A 12,587-nucleotide genomic window follows, 5' to 3' on the forward strand; every position below is an offset into this window, starting at 1 on the left:
ACCTTAAGCCGACACAAAGTGTTAGGGACAGACAGAAGGACCGGCGGAGACCATTCCTATAACCCCTCACCACTTGTGGAGGGGGATTAATTATCATAAGCATCTGTTACTTTAACTTTTGTATAACTGCTAATGACTTTTGTAAAATGAAACTTTTTCATAATAGCAGGTGTGTATGTTCAAGGCTGTTCACATTGGAAAATAACTTTGATGCCATGGAAATGAATGGTAGAAAAAACAAATTCAAAATTATGTACATTTATTTAGTCATTTATATTTTTCATTTAAACATATTGAACAAACAACAACGTATATCCAAGACTGAGAAATATCCTACTAAAACATTAAGAAATATACATATATTCATGGAACTTATAACAGCCAATGTGTTCAAGTACTTTTAATGCTGTGGGGTAGCGCCAATGTTGTGATTTCATTTCGGACCAAATTGAGTTTCAGTATTTCCAGAGCCCTGTTAATGAACAATTCTGTAGTCAATTTACATTAACTTAATCATAAACAAAATTACAATGCTCCATTACTAACATACCCAACCAGCAGATTTATGATGAAATTTTGATATTTGGTTTCTGAACAAAGAACAAACTTTTGTTTTAAAAAGCATATTATATCAAATGATCTACAGGACAGATGTTTCTGCAATATTTTGCAAGATTCAATCATAAAATATAAATATTTCTTTGGAAGGACAGATCCTTATGTAGACTTAAGTCTTAAGTAAATTTATTCAGACAACCCCTGACCATGCACATTTCAAGGCAAGTTGATCTTCGGTAATTACACACTGCAATTTCAGAATTTATTTCTTAATTCTTTTTGAAAATTATCAAAATTCAATTTTTTTTTTATTTAAATAAGTAAATGTACATGTTGGTAAATTAGAATCTCATAATTATGTCTTGTATGAATCCATTCTCAAGATTAACAGACCATCTTACATGAACAGTTCTTAAATTTGTTGGAAAATCAGCCAGAATTTCAGTTGTTCACTTTAGCCATTGGCCAGTCAGTACATGAGGTTATAATTTAAGTAAAATACATGACATAATACTGGTACTTTTACAACTGTTGAATCTTTTGTCAAAATCAACATTTTTTTACACAGTAAACCCTTAAAATATGATGTTACATCAGACTCTTATTAGGAAAATGGTGAATTGTTGTGAATTTTCAAAGCAGATTCACCAAAAGATCAAGCTTGCCACTCCATTATTTTTGCTGTATGTTCTATTCATGTACACTCAATATCTACTGTAGAACTAATATAATTAGATCATTTTATTTCGGCACACAACAAGCCTCCATGTATATACCGACTGTCAGTTGGTGTGCAATATTACAAAAATTCAAAGTCTGACATACAAAAATTCCCTATAATTAGCTCAAGTGTATCATTTTCACAATATATTAATCAGTTTAAAATTTATGTAAAAGCAATTAAACAATATGAAAATTTAATAAAATCCATGTCAATTTACAGGCCTTTGGTGAAAAGAACTATCGACATTTTTAAGAGGTCATTCAAAGAATTTTTTTTTTACAAAATTGAAAAAAAAAGAGAATAATTTATTCAAACAACATAATTCCATTTTCCAGGGTTTCCAGTTTGTGATCTTTTTTCAGTCAAAGTCACATCCATCATTATTTTTGACAGGTCCAAACCAAAAAAGTGACTGATCTTTGTTCAAATATATTCATAGCTTACTTCCATTAGAAAAAAAACTGAACGATGATTTCTTATTTCACTCTCTCTTGTAAAAACATTTCTTGAAACATTTCAAATTTACAGTGACACTGTATTTATTTATTTGTTTATTTATCATCATCAGCACAGATGAACATTTATACAATACAAATGAGTACTGCCACTGTAAACAGAGTTATAGGAGATATATGTACAACATACAACATTACCACTTAAAACTACACTACATTTATGTTTTGTGATACAGTACACTGAAATGTGTAACGTTTCTTTAAAGCAATAAGAGCAAGTACAACATTGGAGCTTGATTTGGTAGCTAAAATTATCTAAATTGATTACATGATTGCCAAAGTGACAACTAGGTGACATGATCGAACCAAAATGTATTGGAGAGCAGTAATACACCCCACTAACCAAAAGATATGACTTGTGTTTTAACATTTTCAGTATGGCACTGAAATACCAATCACAAAACAACATACTACTGTGATCTATAACCCGAAACAAATAAAAATTTATACATGTGAATCATATATAGTATCTCAGTTTTCGACACATATAAAACAAGAGCACCGCCTTGCGGGTGCTGACGCTCATCTGATTTTTTTTGTGTAATAGAAATATTGTCCTACCCATGATTTTCTAAGTCTAAAAAGGGCCATCATTCTTGCAAAAAGCAGGATAGAGTTATGTTTCTTAATGTTCAGTGTCCACTTATGATGGTGAAAAACTGTTGCAAGTTTTAAAGCAATAGCTTTGATAGTTTATGAGAAAAGTTGACTTAAACATAATACTCAACCAAGAAAATGATTTTCTAAGTCCAAAAGGGGCAATAATTATTGCAAAAAGCCGGATGGAGTTATGTTGCTTGCTGTACAGGGTCAGCTTATGATGGTGAACAAGTGTTGCAAGTTTTAAAGCAATAGCTTTGATAGTTTAGGATAAAAGCTGACCTAAACATAAAACTTAACCATAAAAAAAAAAAGTTTCTAAGTCCAAAAGGGGCAATAAATCTTGCAAAAAGCAAGATGGAGTTATGTTTCTTGATGTACAGGGTCTGCTTATGATGGTGAACAAGTATTCCAAGTTTCAAAGCAATAGCTTTGATAGTTTAGGAGAAAAGTTGACCTAAACATAAAACTTAACCAAGAAATCTGATATTTTCTAAGTCCAAAAGGGGCCATAAATCTTGCAAAAAGCAGGATGGAGTTATGTTTCTTGCTGTACAGGGTCAACTTATGATGGTGAACAAGTGTTGCAAGTTTTAAAGCAATAGCTTTGATAGTTTAGGATAAAAGCTGACCTAAACATAAAACTTAACCATAAAAAAAAAAGTTTCTAAGTCCAAAAGGGGCAATAAATCTTGCAAAAAGCAAGACGGAGTTATGTTTCTTGATGTACAGGGTCTGCTTATGATGGTGAACAAGTATTCCAAGTTTCAAAGCAATAGCTTTGATAGTTTAGGAGAAAAGTTGACCTAAACATAAAACTTAACCAAGAAATCTGATATTTTCTAAGTACAAAAGGGGCCATAAATCTTGCAAAAAGCAAGATGGAGTTATGTTTCTTGATGTACAGGGTCTGCTTATGATGGTGAACAAGTATTCCAAGTTTCAAAGCAATAGCTTTGATAGTTTAGGAGAAAAGTTGACCTAAACATAAAACTTAACCAAGAAATCTGGTATTTTCTAAGTACAAAAGGGGCCATAAATCTTGCAAAAAGCGAGATGGAGTTCTGTTTCTTGCTATACAGGGTCAGCTTATGATGGTGAACAAGTATTCCAAGTTTCAAAGCAATAGCTTTGATAGTTTAGGAGAAAAGCTGACCTAAACATAAAACTTAACCAGGCAACGCCGACGCCGACGCCGACAACCGCTCAAGTGATGACAATAACTCATCATTTTTTTTCAAAAAATCAGATGAGCTAAAAATAGATACAGTGTAGCAACAATGGCTTCAGTTCCCTAAATAAAGATCAAGGTGGCTGAAAACTTCACAATGACACCTTTAACATGGCAATTCTTAAAATATCATTGTACTATATTAAAGTCACTTCAATTAATCAAACTTACTGAAGCAATACTTAGTATGTACAGGGACGTAGGGACGATTTAAGCATTGGGGCGGCGGAGGGGTGGGTTTGGGAGGGGGTGTCCCCCTCCTATGAACGGGGTCAGGGGTGGCCCTGGGAAAATTTTGCATATAGCTAGAGTAAATGGTGCAATCTGGCGACTTCTTGGACTGCTCAGTATCTGTTGAACATACTTGTTTTTTTTCGAGTTTTCACCCCTATTTACAGTTTACTATGTTCAAACACTGTAATGGCGGTACCATGTTAGATACGGACAATGTCTTGCCAGAGTAAAACCAGTAATGTCTAAATAGGGGATGGAGCACAAGACCCTGACTTAAAGGGGTAATCCAATCCTTATAGCATTTTAGTCATTAAAAGGCATTATAAAGGTAAAACGCAAATCACTGTTTTCTTTGAACCATTGAGGGTTCTTTTTACCAAATGATCGATTTGGAAATGCAAAATTGCGAGGCTGATTGGCCTTTTATATTTTTATGTAGAAGCTGTAATACTTGTTAATTTTACTAGATCTGTAAAATCTACGAGGATTTTTCTACATTTTATGCGTTGAATTTAATCATTATGATTGGTGCCTTTGATTTTCAAACAACATGTTTAAGTGTCAAAAATATTTAATTTAATATATTTTAGGTAAAGACATCTAAAGATCCCGATTTGCGTTTGTGTTTTACTCAAGATACTTTCCTTTGTCAGGAGAATTTGAGACACAACATTAATTCCAATTAATTGCAATTTTGGCAGAAAACAATTAAAAACGATTCACTTTCATTAATAAAATTAATGTATTGCCTATAATCCGAGTCTGCGGGGCGTGAAAATACGGCGACCTTGGTCGTTGCGGATTATCGATTTTGTACAATACCCTGTCACCAAGGTGATCTAGCAAGGTGTCGGTGATATGACAAGATTCTGTGTACATATCAGTCGCCGATGCACTTCATGATAAATGGATGACCGCTGTATTTATTTTCAATTATATTTTCAAGCCTTTTCAAAAATTTACGAGTTCGGCATTTCGCCGCTCCTCGAAATATTGGGGCGGCGGGTGCCGCCCCTGCCGCCCCAGCTGCTACGCCCTTGATGTAGTGAACATCAATTCAGAAGTACCATAAAAGATCTAGTAGTTAATGAAAACTTAATATGTAAAGTAATCACCATCTATTTGAAACAATGGTAAATTTCAGCAATATTTTCAACTAGCTAGCTAAATATACTAGCCCCACTTTGCTAAAAAATTAAATGGAAATGTGACTTGCTTTAAATAAATGCTACAACAATATATCAGTTATATATTACTGGCCAGCATTTTGAAATAATGAAAATTCTACAAGGCTTTAAATTTATGTTAAAAACAGAAGAACCAGTTATCAAATGGATGATATTGATAAATTACATAACTATATCTTTTTAAATAATTCAATCACTTTCAGGTGTTTGAAACTCCTGAAAGGTTTTAACACTATGCTAAAAGCCGAGAGCACACCACACTGATAGGACCTATTTGCCAGTAGCGACACCTGTTAAATCATTTGGGAAGATAACTCTCCGAATGCTGCAATATATATAGATTTCATCCTATTGGACCAAACAGGAACTACTGATTTACCTACCCTGTATATGTTATTTTATCAAGAACATAAGGCCATGTAGCGGTAGTTTTATCTTAATTTCATAGATGGGTCGATACAGAAAAAAGTGCATATTTTTTAATTTGCTTAGTTTATAATCATACTTAGTGTTGATATAGAAAAAGTGCATATTTTTATTCTGCATCAAGTCGACAGATGAACAATTGTACTTGGACTTTTACTGAAGCCATTTTGGCCATCAAATAAAATACAGTTTGTTTGAACAAAAGAGGTAAGTTTCTTATTTAACAATGAACAATAATTTTGTGTACGACTGGTGTGATTGAAATACCCATGTAAGACAATGGATCCTTAGTAGTGGTTGTAGATCCTTTCAGTATAGGGTTAATAATACTTTTACCCAAAGCTTTTGGTACTTTGCCGGTGTTACAACAGAAATTAAACATCAAATGCAAATACTGTGCCTGATTTGTAAAACCTATACTTGGTATTTCATCATATCTCATTGCTCTATTATTTTTAACATTAGAAATAGCAGTTTTAACATCAAACAATGTGAATATGTCTTGATCAGTACATTTATCTATATATACATTGCTTTCATTATTTGCAATCCCTTCAACAGACATGTCAGTATTCAGTGTAAGTTATAAAAGTCTGTTTTCCACATATTTAAAACTAAAACTAGAAGGGCTAGAAGTACAAATCTCAGAATCATCTACAAATTCAAATGGTACAGAACTTCGCCAGTTATCTCTTACACCCGATCTGCTGATGAATAAACAATTTACCAAATTTCTGATACTCATACATATTACTTAACTGTTGGTCAAAATAATCATGATCTCCACATATGCAGAAGATTCCATTTTTGGCAAAAAGCAAGCACAAACAGTAAAAATTTTCTCAAAACTTTTTTAGATTTAAAACTTAACCATAAAATTCCCTCATAGCTTATGTCTAAAATTTCAATGCAAATGGACCTTTTTACAAAAATACAAACTCCACGTGAACCAGTTTGTGCATTTACGTGAATATTTTTTCTATTGTGTCCATAAAATACATAGACAGTTCAATTATCTTATCACCTGCTAGGTGTGTTTCTGAAATAACAATTACATCAAAATGAAGTTTATCAATAAAATTTGCTCTAAAATTAAAATTATCTGAGAAGCCATTTGTGTTCCATCCATTCACATTCAACCAAGTTTATTACAATAATTATAAAAGTCTCAGTCAAGACGTTGGTGGCTTCAACGGCTATCGTCTCCTGTGTCTGTGCTCTCTCTGTCTTCCTATCATCTCTGAAATCTGCTCTGTCAACCTCTACTACTGAACTCCCAGGGTGTGGGTGATAAGAATCATGCCCACTGCGATCTCAAGAACAGTATCTCATAGAACGATCACTCCCGCCCTGTTTATCAGATGCACCTCTTCCATGATACCTGCCCTGTCCTTTATTCATGCCCTGTCTGCGGTTCCCCGCCTGCCTATCAAATCCTCCGTATCCGTATGACCACGATCAAGGTCACCAGCCTGGTAACAATTGGAATCATATCCTCGATTTCCAGAGTGCTCGTTTCTATGCTGCTCACCACCTGTAGCTGTTTCTTCCACCAGATGAGAGCCGCGGACATCCGTGGGGTTTGTGGCACCAGCAGTCTGGGTCTGTGAGGACCCGAACCAGTTGTCCTGTCGGTGGGGTTCGCGGCACCAGCAGTCTGGGCATTGGACACCCCAGACCGGCCAGCCGAACCAGTTGTCCTGTCAGTGCGGTTGTCATCACTAATCAAAACAGTTTTGTGTTTTCAGTTTCTTTCGACTCCATATGATGAACTCCATTCCTGTCAACATCTGTAGGGTTCGCGGCACCAGCAGTCTGGGTCTGTGAGGACCCAAACCGGCCAGCCGAACCAGTTGTCCTGTCATTTGGATTCGCGGCACCAGCAGTCTGAGCACTGAATACCCCAGACCGGCCAGCCAAACCACTTGTCCTTTCAGTGCGGTTGTCATCACTAATCAAAACAGTTTTGTATTTTCAGTTTCTTTTGACTCCATATGTTGAACTCCATTCCTGCTGACGTCCGAGGGGTTTGCGGCACCAGCTGTCTGGGTCTGTGAGGACTTGGACCAGCCAGCCAAACTAGTTGTTCCGTCAGTGGGGTTCCCGGCACCAGCAGTCTGGGCATTGAACGTCCCAGACCGGCCAGCTGAACCAGTTGTCCTGTTCTGACACTGCTGTTAAGTCCAAAGGTTCCTCATTGTGCTTCAACACATTCAAAAATACACAAACTTCAAAAAATTACTTATAAAGTCCTCGAAACTACCCATGAAAACAGATGACACTTCTTTATAGCCTGTGCAAAGGTATAGATCTTTCATCATGCGGTTAGTCCACTTTTTCACCTTAAGAGTCAAAATTCCAGTCTTGCACCACTGATAACATATTTACTACCAAAATCCACGTCAATTTGCCAAATAATAGTTTCATTCAAATGGCCACCTTTCCAAAACTCAACTGCTCAAGTATGGCATGCCGGAACTAAATATTCATACACATGTCTTCTACTTTAGAATGTCACAGGCAAGTTATAGAGAAGCTTTTAAGCTGTCCAAGTAAGTTTTATTTAAGACAGAATCTTGAGAATGTCAACAGTATAAAAAGATCCAAGATCTCCTGACTGCATACAACTGTCAAGATCCCTGGACTGCAAAGTACTGTCGAGATCCCCGGACTGCATACAACTGTTGTGATCTCCTGACTGCATACAACTGTCAAGATCCCCGGACTGCAAAGTACTGTTGAGTCCCTGGACTGCACAAAACTGTCATGATCTTCTGACTGCATACAACTGTCGAAATCCACTGACTGCATACAACTGACGATATCCCCAGACTGCATATAACTGCCGAGATCTCCAAATTGCATACGCTGAAAAATAGAGAACTAAGATTAACAATCTGATTTCATTCTTAGACTGTGGGTGGGATATTAGTCTTCAGCATAATATTTGTGGCTTTTTGTTATTGAATAAAACTACTGACCTAGAAGCCAGCAGGAGGGCTTCCTCTCACAAACCTGAATTGCATAAAGTTTACATGTACCTCAAACATTTAGAAAATTTCAGGAGTAAATGTGTAATTTAAACAAATATATGTATATGTATAACATTTAACTTTCTAATGCCTCCTGTGATGTCTATTACATATATATTTGTTTCCTATTTATTTAACCAAAAACTGTTAAGTCATAAAAAAGAGGCATAATTTTGTAAAAATACAAAGTAGAGTTACGGTTAAACCTGTGCTCTGCATGTCATATCATGACACCGAACAAGTGTGTGAAGTTTCAATCCATTCCCATTAGTGGATACTGAGATACCTGATTACATACAAAAACTTAACAAAAAAGTACTAGGTCGAAAAAGGGGCATAATTTTGTACAAGAGGGCCATGATGGCCCTATATCGCTCACCTGGTTAAATGGTTGTTATGAAGATTTGCATATTAGCTTGACCCGGGGTCATGATTTGAACAAACTTGGTAGAGATCCACTAGGCAATGCTACACACCAAATATCTAAGCTCTAGGCCTTCTAGTTCATTTCTAGACATTTTTTGGAAGATTTTCCTATGTACAATCAAGTAACCCCTGGGGCGGGGGCCAATATGATGCCGGGGGTCATGATTTGAACAAACTTGGTAGAGGTCCACTAGGCAATGCTTCACACCAAATATCTAAGCTCTAGGGCTTCTGGTTTTTGAGAAGAAGATTTTTAAAGTTTTTCCTTTCGGTTGCCATGGCAACCAGAGTTCTGCATGGAATTCAATTCTTTGAACAAATTTGAAAGGGGGCCACCCAAGAATCATTCCTGTGAAGTTTGGTGTAATTCTGCCCAGTGGTTTTCAAGAAGAAGATCTTTGTAGAAATTGTTGACGGACGATGGACGACGTACTATGCACGACGGACGACGGAATCAAGCGGTCACAACAGCTCACCTTGTCACTTTGTGACAGGAGAGCTAAAAAACAAAGGTTGCTGAAAAACTTTAACCTTAAAAATAACCTAAGTATAACACCTTGGTGACCTTGACCTTGGGTATAATGGGCTCAGCCCCTACTCTTATTTTGTTTGTATACCGGACAATGTTTATGTGAAGTTACAGTAAGATATAAGCAATAGTAACAAAGATATGACGGAAAAACAAAGGTTGCCGGGAAACTTTAACCAAGAAAGGTCACACCGACGCCGGGTTGAGTAGAATAGCCCCCCTATTCTCCAAATAGTGGAGCTAAAAAACCCACCTGTATTGAGTGCATGTAGTCCCCTTTAAACAAACACTACTCACATAAATGCTGCAGCAGGGTACTGTTTTCATACCCCACCCATCACTAAAAACAGTGATTTTTTTCATTGTCAACACATTTTTTCATCCAAGGGGATTACTGAAAGTGACTTAGGAATTTAATAGACTATAAACAAACACTAAAGTCTTGCTGATGTTTATATAGAGCTTACACACTATTTACACTATCAAAACAATATTTTAGGACTTACAGGTCTTTCAAATAAAGACCCATTGCAGTTGTTTTCACCAGTTTCCGGCCATAGGGCCAAAGATCAAAGCTGCTATTACTAATAAAGACACAATCACTTGCAAAATAACTGCAATTTTTGATGAGGGGAAGCATAAACTTGCAAAGAAAATTAAATTTACCCTTAAGAAGTACTTTACTCTTAAATAAATAGCTGTGAAGCATCCCTAGAGCTATTTTACTTTACCTAGAGTGCCATTTTTAGGTTATTTTCACACAATTTCAGACCATGGACAGCCTAAATACATCTTTTAGAACACATTTTTACAATAAGAGTGTCTATCAAACTACTTGTACATGAAAATAACATTTCCAAGCCCAAAATACCTTACTGAAACAGTTAAAAGTTGAAATATTAGAATTATAAACAAAGGGAGATAATTCACTTGTAATATGTACCAATATTTTAGTTCTGATAACTCCTAGATTCAATTTTGGCATTTTTCTGACAAAGCCACTATTACCAGCACTAAAAATAAGTTTATACATAAGTTTGTACATAATGCTGTAAAGCTATATAGATATGTCTGAACCTATTCAGAAATTATTTTGCAAGAATGAGAAATAATTTTACAGCTCTATCCAACAAAACAGCACATGATAGACTATCATTTGATCCTCAGAATGCCTACATAATGTAACTGTAGCCTGAACACTTAAAAGTACAAGTAAAATAGCTATATTTTGCAATATGGATTCCAACTGAACCTACAGGATAAGTGATTCTGGGGCAGTGTTTTTTCTCTTGAGACTATATCACAAACTTTTTGTGCTTCTTCAAGTACTTTTTTGACATATATTTTTGAGCAGGAAGCTTAAAGATATTTAAATATTCAAATTTTAATGTAACTCCTGCTTCCAATTCAACTTTTGAGTAACTGAATGAGTGAAAAACATCTGAAATGAATTAAACATTATCAGTAGTCACATAAAAGGACAAATAAAACAGACAAAAATTGCATCCCGTAGACTAGCTGTTATTGCTTCAAGAAAAAGAGCAAGTTTCCATATATAATGCAGAAGGTTGTAGGAGCAAATTTTAAGTTATGTCCGTCTAAAAGAATGCATTTCTGTGTCCTACCTTCACTATTCTTCAACAATAACCACTTCGGCACTGTCAGCTAGTTAATAGGCTTTCTCCAGTCTTGTCATAAAATCTTCATGAAACCATAACCGGACAAGTCTGTATGGAGACCTAAATAAAAGAGTTATGGAAAAACACTTATACATTCATCTTACACTCCACCACTCATTATGTCCTACACACAAAGAAAATTCTGCCTCAAAGCAGACACCAAATACTGCAAGTATCATCTTAGTCACATATGCAATCACCTGTTTGAAATAATACCTTTGCCAAAATAAAGCACCCCTGGTGTTGATTATGACTGAACATATCTACTTACTGGACTAAATTCCTGGAATTGTATTGCTGAGCAACCTAATAGGCTTTGAATATCCTAACACAATCAAACAGAAGAATGTGCACTTACAAAACCTTTCTCCAGAATCAGTTCTTTCAGTTAATTCACAAGTGTAGAAAATTGTCTTTAGGTCAGACACTCCTATTACTTTTTCCATAGACTTCCATTATAAGAAATGACCCTTTCACATGCCCCAAAATTGAGAAATGACCGTTAAAATGTGATTCTTTCAGTAAGACAGCATTTCAGACACATAAAAATAGCAATTTTATATAGGGGTATCCAATCTGTTTTCTTACAGTTTTTCATCAGACAAATCTACCCCCTTTCTTGAATGGCATTTAGAGGCAGAATGCCCACTGACATCTACTATTCTAAATACAGAATTGTAAAGTCAACCATTCAGCCAGACACTCGTAAAATATTCCAAATTTCACAGAAAACATTATATTGCTCGATTCTGACACAAATTTTACGTTGTTTTTTTTTTTTTGTAAATACATGTATAACATTTTTATCCAATCAGCTTACGTCTCATTGAATCTTACAGGTTTCCCTACATTTTTTTCAACCAATCCAAATTTTAAGCCAGCTTGTAATAATCTCTGACCTAGAACACAATTGGTATAAAAAGTATCGAGACATATATGTGATGAACATTTCAAAGTGATGTTTTTTGTAGTATTATTTCTTAATATTTATGACACATGTCAAATTGTGTGTTTCTAATAATTGTTACTTGCTGGTCAACAAGTAAGCATATATTATCTTTGTAAAACATTTCCACCTTCTAATACACTTCATTGCAAATTATCATGTTACTGGCCATTTTATCATAATTTTGCTTTTACCAATCTGTTAATTTCTGTTTTAATTTAACTTTCAACTCACCAGCTTTATAGTCCTTCATGAAACCTTTAAATAAGGGCCCCTCATCCATAAACCAGATGTTTGAAGACCTGTAATGTACAATATAGATGATCATTTAATAACAAGCGCATCATGAGCACCAATAGTGCATTGCGACCAGCATGGTTCCAGACCAGCCTGTGATTTTGATCCATGAAGTTCGCTAGTGGTTTCTCTAACTGCAATAGGCTTTGAAAGACTTTTTTAGTTCAAATGCACTGGCTGGTCTGGATCCATACTGGTTGCAA

General features: G+C 35.5%; 1 long non-coding RNA gene across 1 annotated transcript; it reads right to left on the reverse strand.

Moving 5' to 3' along the window:
- Positions 1–250: 250 nt before the first annotated feature.
- On the reverse strand, positions 251–12,373 carry LOC128558671 (uncharacterized). Its single transcript, XR_008371800.1, has 3 exons — positions 12,322–12,373; positions 11,088–11,201; positions 251–8,343 (listed from the first exon to the last, which is right to left on the reverse strand). It is a non-coding gene; the product is annotated as an uncharacterized LOC128558671 (long non-coding RNA).
- Between the last annotated feature and the right edge of the window lie 214 nt (positions 12,374–12,587).

The sequence above is a fragment of the Mercenaria mercenaria genome, chromosome 7 (genome assembly GCF_021730395.1).
Source record: "Mercenaria mercenaria strain notata chromosome 7, MADL_Memer_1, whole genome shotgun sequence".
NCBI lineage: Eukaryota > Metazoa > Mollusca > Bivalvia > Venerida > Veneridae > Mercenaria > Mercenaria mercenaria.